Source organism: Cervus canadensis, chromosome 7 (genome assembly GCF_019320065.1).
Source record: "Cervus canadensis isolate Bull #8, Minnesota chromosome 7, ASM1932006v1, whole genome shotgun sequence".
In the NCBI taxonomy this organism is placed as follows: Eukaryota; Metazoa; Chordata; class Mammalia; order Artiodactyla; family Cervidae; genus Cervus; species Cervus canadensis.
The window spans coordinates 59,140,030-59,152,232 of NC_057392.1; the positions used below are offsets into that span (position 1 = coordinate 59,140,030).

The window sequence follows — 12,203 nt, forward strand, 5'->3', positions numbered from 1 at the left end:
GGCCCAATTCTTTTCCATGACAATGCCTGACCACACGTTGCATGACCAACTCTTCAAAAGTTGAACCAATTGAGCTACGAAGTTTTGCCTCATCTGCCATATTCACCTGACCTCTAACCAACTGACTACCACTCTTCTTCAAGCATCTTGACAAGTTTTTGCAGGGAAAATGTTTCCACAACCAGGAGGAGGCAAAAAATGCTTTCCAAGAGTTCATCAAATCACAAAGAACAGATTTTTTAATTTATTTTAATTGGAGGCTAATTATTTTACAATATTGTGGTGGGTTTTGCCACACGTTGACATGAATCAGCCATGGGTGTACATGTGTCCCCCAGTCCCAAGCCCCCCTCCCACCTCCCTCCCCATTCCACCCCTCTGGGTTGTCCCAGTGCACCAGCTTTGAGTGCCCTTTTTCATGCATTGAATTTGGATTGGTCATCTATTTCACATATGGTAATATATATGTTTCAATGCTATTCTCTCAAATTATCCCACCCTAGCCTTCTCCCACAGTCCAAAAGTCTGTTTCCAAAGAACAGATTTTTACACTACAGGAATAAGCCAACTTATTTCTCACTGGCAAAACTGTGTTGACTATAATGGTTCCTATTTTGATTAATAAACATGTGTTTGAGCCTTGATTCAAAATTCACAGTCCGAAAGTGCAATTATGTTTGCACCAATCCAATATTTCCAGGAAATACCCAGAAACAGGCAAATCCCTAGACACAGAAAATGGCTGCCAGGGGAGGAGGGGTGGAAGGAACCGGGACTGACTGCAAATAGGTATGGGGCTTGTTCCTGGAATCAGGAAAATGCTATAGAATTAGATAATAGTAATGGTTGCACAGGCCTGCCCAGGTGGCTCAGTAGTAAAGAAATTGCATGCCAATGTAGGAGACACAAGTTCAATCCCTGGGTCAGGAAGGTCCCCTGGAGGAGAAAATGGCAACCCACTCCAGTATTCTTGCCTGGAAGATCCCCTGGACAAAGGCCTGGCAAGCTATAGTCCAATGTGAATTACATCTCAATAAAAAAGGATATATACTCTCCAATAAACTAATTAAAAAACAAAATAGATAACAATCACCAATGTATGCACAATTCTGTAAATAAAACATTACAGATAAAGTTTAAGGCCCTGCCTGCTCAGCATTCTGGTCACCATCAGCCTTCATTACCACCACAGAACAGGTCTCTCCCCACACTTACCCCAAACTCACTCTTGAGATCAACAGAATAAACAATCCTTGGTTAGTGGAACTAGTTCTTCTACCTCTCCTTGTCTGCAGTCATCAAAGTTCACATGCCTGAACTTCTCCTTATTACCTTCCAACAGGTTCATGTTTCATCTCTACCTTCTCTCCACTTACTGAAATGCTATTCATCCTTCAACTCATCTATGAAGTGCACCCCAGCCTTCAAGAAACTTTTTCTTTCTAACTCCCATTCAACAGATACTATAGAAACAATCTGCTGCATAAGTCTTATTTTCTATAAAGGAAAAGTGCACCGAACCTGACTCACCCTCCATTCAACAGCAGTGTAGAAAACAGGCTGAAACGGGGGCAGGTTTAAAGGCAGAGAAGTTGGGGCCAATTTAAGGAGATGGCAGTGAAGAATTCTATTCTCTATGACTGAATGCAAAGAGAGAAGAGGATCAAGTATTTCTGAGAATCTATCCTAAGGAAAGACTCTCAAGCCTGGTGACACACATACATAGGATGTTCTTACAGATTTAAAACTTAAAGTATTAAGTATTAGTTCTCCTCTATCTGTATATTTTATAATTAAAAAAACTGGAAATAGTCCATAGCAAATTATAGTGTATTCACTGAATGAATATAAGGGAATTTTAATATGGGGGGATACGACCTTGTATGTAGAAAGCTCTAAAGATGCTACCAAAAAACTTAGAATAAATGAACAGCAAAAAGCAAGATACCAAGTCAACACATAAAAATCAGTTACATTTCTATATACTAATAATCAACAATTGACAAAGAAATTATAATATGTTCCATTTATAAAAGCATCAAAAAGGATAAAATACTTAGAATTAACCAAGAAAATAAACTTACACAATGAAAACTACAAAATATTGCTTAAAAGAAATTAAAGAAGACAAATAAATGGTAACACACTTCATTTTCATGGATTGGAAGACTAATATTATTAGTCAATACTACCCAAAGCCATCTACAAATTCAATGCAATCCCTATCAAAATTTCAAAGACATTTTTTGCGAAAACAGAAAAACTCACACTAAAATTTATATGTAATCTCAAGGGACCCTAAATAATCAAAACAATTTTGAAAAAGAACAAAACTGGAGTCCTCACTGGAGGACTCGCATTTCCGGATTCCAAAACTTAACAGAAGCCAGTGTGGTACCCAAAACAATATGGTATTAGCATAAAAACAGATATATAAACAGATGGAATAAAATAGAGAGCCCAGAATAAACTCTTGCATATATGGTCAAATGATTTCTGACTTGGGTGCCAAGACCATTCAGTCGGGGGAAAAAAGGCTTTTCAATAAATATTGCTAGGAAAACTGGACATTTATATGCAAAAAAAAAAAAAAGACGTTGGACCCTTTACTAATGCCTCAATTAACAAAAATTAACTCGAAATGGATCAAAGACCTAAATACAAAGCTTGATTTAAAATGGATAAAAGAATTTGAATTGACATTTCTGCAAAGATATACAAATGGCCAATAAGCACATGAAAAGATACTCAACATCACTAATATCAGGGAAGTGCAAATCAAAAACATAGAGATTATCACCTAACACCATTAGGATGGCTACTATCAAAAATAAATAAATGGAAAATAAATAAAACCCACCAGAAAAGTGTTGGCAAGAATGTGAAGAAATTGGAACCCTTGTGCACTGCTGGTGGAAATACAAAATGGGGCAGCTACTATGGAAAACAGTGAGGAGGTTCTTCAAAATATTAAAAACAGAATTACTGTATGATCCAGCAATCTCACTTCCAGGTAAATAGCCCATAAAACTGAAAGCAGGGACTCAAACAGGTATCTATGCACCCATGTTCCTAGGAGTATTATTCACAAGAGCCAAAAGATGGAAACAAGTTCATTAATAGATGAATAGATAAAATGTGGTACATACAGACGTACATATGGCTCCTTCATGGATCACAGCCTTGTCATGACAAAGGGGAAAGGTCAATTTTCATTCCAATCCCAAAGAAGGGCAATGCCAAAGAATGTTCAAACTACCTCACAACTGCGCTCATTTCACATGCTAGCAAGGTAATGCTCAAAATCCTTCAGGCTAGGCTTCAACAAGATGTGAACTGAGAACTTCCAGATGTACAAGCTGGATTTAGAAAAGGCAGAGGAACCAGAGATCAAATTGCCAACATTCCGTTGGATCATGGAGAAAGCAAGGGAGTTCCAGAAAAACATTTACTTCTGCTTCATCAACTAAACAAAAGTCTTTGTGTGGCTCACAACAAACTGTGGAAAATTCTTAGAGAGATAGGAGTACCAGACCACCCTACCTGTCTCCTGAGAAACCTGTATGCAGGTCAAGAAGCAAAAGTTAGCACTGGACGTGGAACAATGGACTGGTTCAAAATTAGGAAACAAGTACGACAAAGCTGTATATTGTCACCCTGCTTATTTAACGTATAGACAGAGTACATTATGTGAAATGCCAGGCTGGATGAATCACAAACAGGAATAATCAAGATTACTAGAAGAAATATCAACAACCTCAGATATGCAGATTATACCGCTCTAATGGTATGGAGCTAATGAAGAGGAACTAAAGAGCCTCTTGATGGGGTAAAAGAGAAGAGTGAAAAAGCTGGCTTGAAACTCAACATTCAAAAAAATAAGAATCTGGTCCTGTCACTTCATGGCAAACAGAAGGGGGGAAGAGTGGAAGCAATGACAGACTTTATTTTCTTGGGTTCCAAAATCACTGCGGATGGCAACGGCAGCCATGAAATGAAAAGACGCCTGCTCCTTGGAAGGAAAGCTCTGACAAACTGAGACAGCATGTTAAAAACCAGAGACATCACTTTGCCGACAAAGGTCCACATAGTTAAAGCTATCGTTTTTCCAGCAGTCATGTATGGATGTGAGAGTTCGGTAAGAAAGAAGGCTGAGCCGAAGAACTGATAATTTTGAACTGTGGTGCTGGAGAAGACACTTTAGAGTCCCTTAGACTCTGAGGAAATCAAACCAGTCAATCCTAAAGGAAATCAATTCTGAATATTCATTGGAAGAACTGATGCTGAAGCTCCAATACTTTGGCCACCAAAGACCCGGATGGTGGGAAAGACTGAAGGAGAAAGGAGAAGGGGGCGGCAGAAGATGAGATAATCAGATAGTATCAAGGACTCAACTGACAAGAATTTCAGCAAACTCTAGGAGACAGTCAGGGGGCTTCCCAGGTGGCACAATGGTAAAGAACCCACCTGCCAATGCAGGAGATGCAAGAGAGAGGGTTTGATCCCGGGGTTGGGAAGATTCCCTAGAGTAGGAAATGGCAACCTACTGCAGTATTCTTTCTGTGATAATCCCATGGACACAGGAGCCCGTCAGGCTACAGTTCATGGGGTCTCAGAGTCAGTCACGACTGACCAGTAAGAACAAGCATACAGACACTGGAATATTATCTAGCCTTAAAAAGGAATGAAATCCAGATATAAGCTACAACATGGATGAACCTTCAGGACATTATGCTAAGTAAAATAAACTTGTCACGAAAAGACAAATACTGTTTGATTCCACTTATATGAGATATTCAGAGTAGTCAATAACACAGAGACAGAAAGCTGAATGGTGACTGCCATAGGCTAGGGGTGAGGAGGAAATGAGAAGTTATTGTTTAGTGGGTACAGAGTTTCAGTTTTACAAGATGAAAAGAGCTGTGGAGATCTATGGTGGTAATGGCTGCACAATGGTATGAATGTATTTAACACCAGTGAAAAATGGTTATGGTGGTAAATTTTATGTTGGGTATTTTACTACAATTGAAAAAATGTATACATAAAAGTTAAATGGTTAAGTATGGTTTTTCCATTAATAACTATGTTCTTCCTGATGGAGTACAGATAATAAATTCATTTATTCTGGGGGAGACACATAAGGGGGACAATTCTGTAAGCTCTACACCAGGCTACATATTTTTAGAATCTACAGAGCTTCTGATAATTAGAAAATCAATTAGAAAATGACAAGCACAAATAAAAAGATGCACAGAGGACAGGAAGAGAAATTCACAAATGGCCAATAAAAGTGAAAAAATGTTCAAACATATTAGTAATAAAGGAATGAAACATGAAACAAGACACCATTTTCAACTATCAAATTTAGTTTGGGGAGAGATGAAAATAAGGTGTGTTGAACAAGGGACACTTGCTCCTAATTGACACTCACTGTCTTCTCTTCCTCACTCCCATTCAATTACTTCCATCTGTTTCCACCTCCAACTTCCAGTTTGGTTAGTAACACCAATGACCAAACTAATAACCTCTGTGTTGCCAAATCCAAGTGAGCACCTCATTAAACATCTCAGAAGCACTGAGGAACCAAGACTCTGTGGACCAGAAGCTTATTTCTCATGGCTCCCATGATACTAGTTTTCTGCTTTTTCTCCTACCTCACTGGCTATTCCTTCTGTCCTGTGCTCAATCTTCTTCCTCTATAAGATCTTCAAGCATTAGAATGCCTGAGCCTTACTCAATTATTCACTTTTCTATATAGTTTTTACCTAAGTGCTCTCTCAGTTCAGCTGCTCAGTCGTATCCGACTCTTTGTGACCCCATGGGCTGCAGCACCCCAGGCCTCCCTGTCTACCACCAACTCCCGGAGTTTACACAAACTCATGTCCACCAAGTCGGTGATCTCATCCTCTGTTGTCCCCTTCTCCCACATTCAATCTTTCCCACCATCAGGGTCTTTTCAAATGAGTGAGTTCTTCGCATCAGGTGGCCAAAGTATTGTGGAGTTTCGGCTTCAACATCAGTCCTTCCAATGAACACCCAGGACTGATCTCCTTTAGGATGGACTGGTTGGATCTCCTTGCAGTCCAAGGGACTCTCAAGGGTTTTCTCCAGCTCCACAGTTCAAAAGCATCAATTCTAAGGCGCTCAGCTTTCTTTATAGTCCAACTCTCACATCCATACATGACTACTGGAAAAACCATAGCTTTAACTAGACGGACCTTTGTTGGCAAAGTAATGTCCCTGCTTTTTAACATGCTGTCTAGGTTGGTCGTAACTTTTCTTCCAAGGAGTAAGTGTCTTTTAATTTCATGGCTGCAGTCACCATCTGCAGTGATTTTGGAACCCAAAAAAATAGTCTGCCACTGTTTCCCCATCTATTTGCCATAAAGTGCTCTCAGGTGATCTCATAACTTTGAATATCATCTATATACTGAGTACTCCCAAATTTTTATCTCCAACTCTAAGCTCTGTTCTGGAAGCTCCAAACCTTTACATCCAACTGCCTCCTCAATATACCGACCTCATATCTAACATACATTTCAAATTTAATACACCCAAAACAGAACTCATGATTTCTTCCACCTCAAACTGCTCTCTTCCATTCTTCTCAGTTGAATGCTGCCATCTACTCAAAGTTGCTCAAAACAAGTATCAAAAAGCAGAGTTCTCCCTTTCCCTTACCAATTCATTTCCAAGTCCTGTTGATTCTACCTCCAAAATATCTGTTAATCTTTCTACTCTCCTCCATCTCCAAACCATGGACCTAGTCCAAAGTACTGTAAACTAACCGACCTTCCAGCTTCCACTCTTGCTCTCTTCCTCCGCACAGCAGTCAGATTATGCTTTCCTTCTTAAAACCTTCAAAGAATTCTCATAAAAATGAAATTCCTAAGAATAGCTTCACCTGCTCCTATCTTTGAAAGAACATCCACAACCGAAAATACAATGATAATAACTCCACACAATAAAACTATAGGTACCCTTCCTCATTTTTCTTTTCCCTATTTTTAAATTTTTCTATGAATGCCTGCTCCTTGCTCATTAAGAAAGTAAATTATATTGCTAAATAGTACATAACATTACATTGCATTTTAACATGTAAACGAGAAAAGGGAATGCAAAATGGTAGTTAAAACTCGGTAACACTTACAAGCTTAGAAGAAAATACAAGCAAACACCAAAATTCTAAGAATGAGGAGCCAGGGTTGTAGAATTACTGGTGATATTTTCTTCCACTTCTATTTTTTTTTAAACATAATTACACTCATTAAAAAAAAAAAAAAAAAGACTATGAGATAAACCTGTCTTCCGCAATCTGGCCACAACCCACCAAACCAGCCTTTCTTTTTCCCAAGTACTCATTTTCCCAAGCTTTTCACCCCAACCCCGCGCTGTCTCACAGCTCTGATGCTTTAACGCGGGCACCAACCCTGGAATATCCTCCACCTTTCTAAATCCTACTCATCCTTCAAGGCGGAGAGGAACGATAGGGAAGGCGACAGGTTGGAGGAAGATTCCAGGATTCTTGCTGATAAATTCACAACTTGCCGGTGCTGGGGCCAAATTTCGTCGCCAATCCCACTGCAGGCCACCAGGTTTAACATCCTAAAAGCTCCCGCCACTGGGGCCCAGGGAACCCATATCCTCTCAGAAAGCGCGGTGCCCCTCAGAAAGAACACCCCCTCACACCCATATTCCGGGTTCCCGCTGCGGAGACTCCCCAGACACACACACTCACCCTGGACCCAGTTTCCTCCTCCGGGGCCTCTCCCCTCCACAGTTACTCGCCCCCTCCCTTCCCTCAGCCAGGGGGCCGGCGCCTCAGGCGGGGTGGGGGAGGGGCGCGCACGTGCCCGCGCCGCCCCCGCCCAGACAATGCCCGGGAGAGCGGAGCGCGCGCCCGGCGGTCCCATCTCGCTCCCGCCAACACTCACCCTCTTTCTGGGTCTCCGGCTGAAGCGCAGACACCGCCGGGTGCCGCGAGAGGGCACGGGGGAGGCGAGGAAGCGGGCCGAGCCCCGCAGAGCCGCCCCACCACAAGGCCCCAGCGACCCCGAAGCCCGCGGAAGCACACGGCTCGGCGGCGCCCGCCCGGCCCGTTTGGCCCAGACGTCAGCACCAGGGACGGGGCGGGGCGCGCGCCGCGGCGGCGGCGGCGACGCGCGAGGTTCCGGGGGCGGAGCTCGAGAGGTTGTGGGCGGGGGGACAAAGCTCGCAAGGTTGTGGGCGGAGCCGGGGCCTGGGCCGGGGCCGGGGCCGGAGCCGGGCTGAGGCTGTGCCAGACTCTCACCGTGACCTGCACTGCACTTCTGCCTGGGGAGAATGGGCGTTTGTTCTGGTGAAGGCACCATCATATAGAATTTTCTCCTTAGAGAAAGGAAGCAAGTTGCAGCCCCAAGAAAATATTCTGCCGGCATTTATGAAGCTTCCACAGCAAAGAAAACAGTAGCTATGATTTTCGTGTGTGTAATCGTATACCAAGCTTTGTGCTAGGTGTTAGGGATACAAATAACTATAGTTATTACTAACCTGTTTTACAGATGCAGAAACGAAGGCTCAGAAAGGCTGGATCTTATCTAGGTCATGAAACTAGTGAGTAACAGTCCATCAAGTACTGTTTTCCACCTAAACATCTCTTGAGCTCAGCCTTCCCTTTCCTTCTTCCTCTGCCCCAGTACAGCAAATCCCACATCTATCTGCCCAAGTCTGCTATAGCCTCACGTCTGGTCTCCAGGGATCTATTTCTGTCCCCCTTCAATCTGTTTTCTTCACTAGGTAAAGATTTACCATTGAAATTACCAAGGTTTAAAGGGTAGAATGTTACCCTTTACATTTTTTTTTTCCAGTTTACATATATGTTATCAACTTTTTGGATGTGTTTGATGTCTAGTAAAAACGTTTTAAAGGATTTACTCCTATATTGTCAATAGCAAGCCCAGTGCATTACACATAGTATGCAGTCAAAATGTATTTGTTGAATAAATGAATAGTGGGGCCAGGAACTTACTCCAAAGCCCTGCATAATAAGGGAATACAGGGATTTATAAAATGTCATTGTTGGCCTCCTGATCTTAATGTCTATTTAGGGTAAAGGCAGATTAAAAATATTTGTTCAAGACTTCTCTTGTGGTCCAGTGGCTAAGACTCTGCACTCCCAATGCTGGGGGCCTGGGTTCCATCCCTGGTCAGGGAACTAGATCCCACATGCTGCAGCTAAGAGTTTATGTGCCACAACTAAGAACTGGTGCAGCCAAATTAATAAATATCTTTTAAAAGAAAGCAATATTTGTTTAGCACATTTTTTTGTGTATTTCTATTCTATGTCCTGGCACTAGGTTAGATACTGCAGATTGTAAATGAACAAAACAGTTTCTGCCCTTGTGAGATTGACTGTCAATCTAGTCTGAAAAGCCAGGAAAGAACTCACTTAGCCTTACGCTAAAACCCAAAAGAGAATGGGAATTGGGAGATAAAAATAAATTTCACAGAGAAAGAGATAGGATAAGTGGTCAGCATGGACATATCTATATTTTCCTACTTTGGGGATCTAACCCTGAGGCAGGAGATTAGAAATATCCACCTAAGTGTGAAGGAATCTTGAAGCCCACTGCCTCTGGCCCAGCTTGGAAGGCTGCCCAATTCTGGCAGAAGTCTCACATTGGAGTCCGAGTGGAGCGAGCGAGCTGAGTGGTTGTGTGGTTGCGTCCCGGAGACCGGTAGCGCTTGCAGCATGGCTGACCAACTGACTGAAGAGCAGATTGCAGAATTCAAAGAAGCTTTTTCACTATTTGACAAGGATGGTGATGGAACTATAACAACAAAGGAATTGGGAACTGTAATGAGGTCTCTTGGGCAGAATCCCACAGAAGCAGAGTTACAGGACATGATCAACGAAGTAGATGCTGATGGTAATGGCACAATTGACTTCCCGGAATTTCTGACAATGATGGCAAGAAAAATGAAAGACACAGACAGTGAAGAAGAAATTAGAGAAGCATTCCGTGTGTTTGATAAGGATGGTAATGGCTATATTAGTGCAGCAGAGCTCTGCCATGTGATGACAAACCTTGGAGAGAAGTTAACAGATGAAGAGGTTGATGAAATGTCAGGGAAGCAGATATTGATGGTGATGGTCAAGTAAACTATGAAGAGTTTGTACAAATGATGAGAGCAAAGTGAAGACATTGTACAGAATGTGTTAAATTTCTTGTACAAAATTGTTTATTTGCCTTTTCTTTGTTTGTAACTTATCTGTAAAAGGTTTCCCCCTACTGTCAAAAAAAATATGCATGTATAGTAATTAGGACTTCATTCCTCCATGTTTTCTTCTCTTATCTTACTGTCATTGTCCTGAAACCTTATTTTAGAAAATTGATCAAGTAACATGTTGCATGTGGCTTACTCTGGATATATCTAAGCCCTTCTGCACATCTAAACTTAGATGGAGTTGGTCAAATGAGGGAACATCTGGGTTATGCCTTTTTTTTTTTTTTTTTTGAGTAGTTTTCTTTAGGAATTGTCAGCATGTTGTTGTTGAAGTGTGGAGTTGTAACTCTGCGTGGACTACGGACAGTCAACAATATGTACTTAAAAGTTGCACTATTGCAAAACGGGTGTTTTATCCAGGTACTCGTACACTATTTTTTTGTACTGTTGGTCCTATACCAGAAACATTTTCTTTTATTGTTAACTTGCTTTTTAAACTTTGTTTTAGACACTTAAAGAAAATCTGCTTATGGCACAATTTGCCTCAAATCCATTCCAAGTTGTATATTTGTTTTCCAATAAAAAAATTACAATTTACCCAACTGTTAAAAAAAAAAAAAGAAGTCTCACATTGATCAGGGCTTAGGAAAAGACAGCTGCTGCGTTAGGGAGAATAAGGAATCTGAAATGGTGCTGCTGCATGTCCACAATTTGCAGATGGTGTGCCAGAAACCCAGACTTCTCTTATGCCTTCTGCCAGGCAAGAAGAAAGTAGCATGAGAACCATGCAGGTAATGGCTGGAGAATGTGGCTAAGACCCCCAAGGATGGGCAAAGCTGAAAACCCCAACAAGAGCTGAAGTGCTCCCAGTCAGCTGATGAGAGGAGCAGGGATGGGAAGGTGAGACATAAGAGTCTCAAGGTACTAAAGCAACAGATTATGAGTTGACAGTCAACAACCTCAGCAGCTGACACGGGCCCTGGTGACCAGGTATGATTAGGGACATGGCTGTGAGGGACAATGAGGACCTAGGCTATAGCTCACAGCTCTGCACACAGACCTAAGACTCCTCTGGCCACTGCCTCAAAGCTTCCCTTTAGTCCCACAGGCCATCTTTGGAAGTCAAGAGTGAGGAGGGGAAAGTTCTGATAGGACTGTAACTTTGAATTGACTCTTCACCCAAAATGAGATGGTTTAAGACCATACAACTTTATTGGCAAGCTATCTTTTTTGTTTTACCAGAGTACTTTTTTTAGATTGAATGAAAGAGTCTTTAAATTCCATAGTGCTTTTGCAGTTTTTGAAAGTTTCACACACATGATTTCATGTGATTCCACGATAACCCTTTCTTTCCTCTATGCCTGTATTCCCGCTCTTCACTCCCTCTCCCCACGGGTAACCACTAGTTTGTTCTCTATGTATGTGAGTCTGCTTCTTTCTTGTTTCATTCACTAGTTTGTTGTATTTTTTAGATTCCACATATAAGTGATATCATACAGTACTTGCCTTTCTCTGACATTTCACTTAGCATAATGCCTTCTGAGTCTGTCCATGTTGCTGCAAATGGCAAAATTTCATTCTTTTTTTAGGCTGAGTGGTATGGCAAGCTTAAATTTAGCCCAGTCCCCAATAGGAATGGGAGCCCATGAGAATGTTGGCATCACTTGAAGAGAAATAACAACTTCAGATTTTTATACATAATCACCCGGTGTGTACAATTCAGTAACGGGAATAAGCTCTAGGAAGTAAATGGGCAGGGTGATAAGAGAGCACAGCACAGGGGGACCAAACTTAATATGGAGGTAGAAAAGGCCTCCCTGAAAAAATATTAAGTAAAACCTGGAAGCAATAGGAGCTGTCAGATCATGGTAAAACCTAAGACAAAGTGAGAGAAGTCCAGGATAATTTCAACGAGAGCAGAGTGCCTGGGTTTGGGGCTGAGAGTCAGATAAGAATAAGACTGTGCAGGGAGGTGGTGTTAAGATTTTGATCTTTAC

The 12,203-nt window shown here is 41.7% G+C and overlaps 1 protein-coding gene and 1 pseudogene across 6 annotated transcripts in view; one reads left to right on the forward strand and one right to left on the reverse strand.

The window, feature by feature from the left end:
* The window catches only part of YEATS2 (YEATS domain containing 2), a 97,023-nt gene extending 88,885 nt beyond the window's left edge, over nt 1-8,138 (reverse strand). For 4 of the 6 annotated variants that reach the window (XM_043473584.1, XM_043473585.1, XM_043473586.1 and 1 more), the window contains exon 1: nt 7,935-8,136. The gene's annotated coding sequence lies outside the window, so the exon portion shown is untranslated. Of the gene's footprint in view, nt 1-7,738; nt 7,845-7,934 lie in introns of those variants that run through there. The other 2 variants (XR_006270368.1, XM_043473583.1) reach the window with 2 other exon arrangements.
* Nucleotides 8,139-9,642: 1,504 nt separating this feature from the next.
* On the forward strand, nt 9,643-10,574 carry LOC122444877 (annotated as a pseudogene).
* Nucleotides 10,575-12,203: the final 1,629 nt, after the last annotated feature.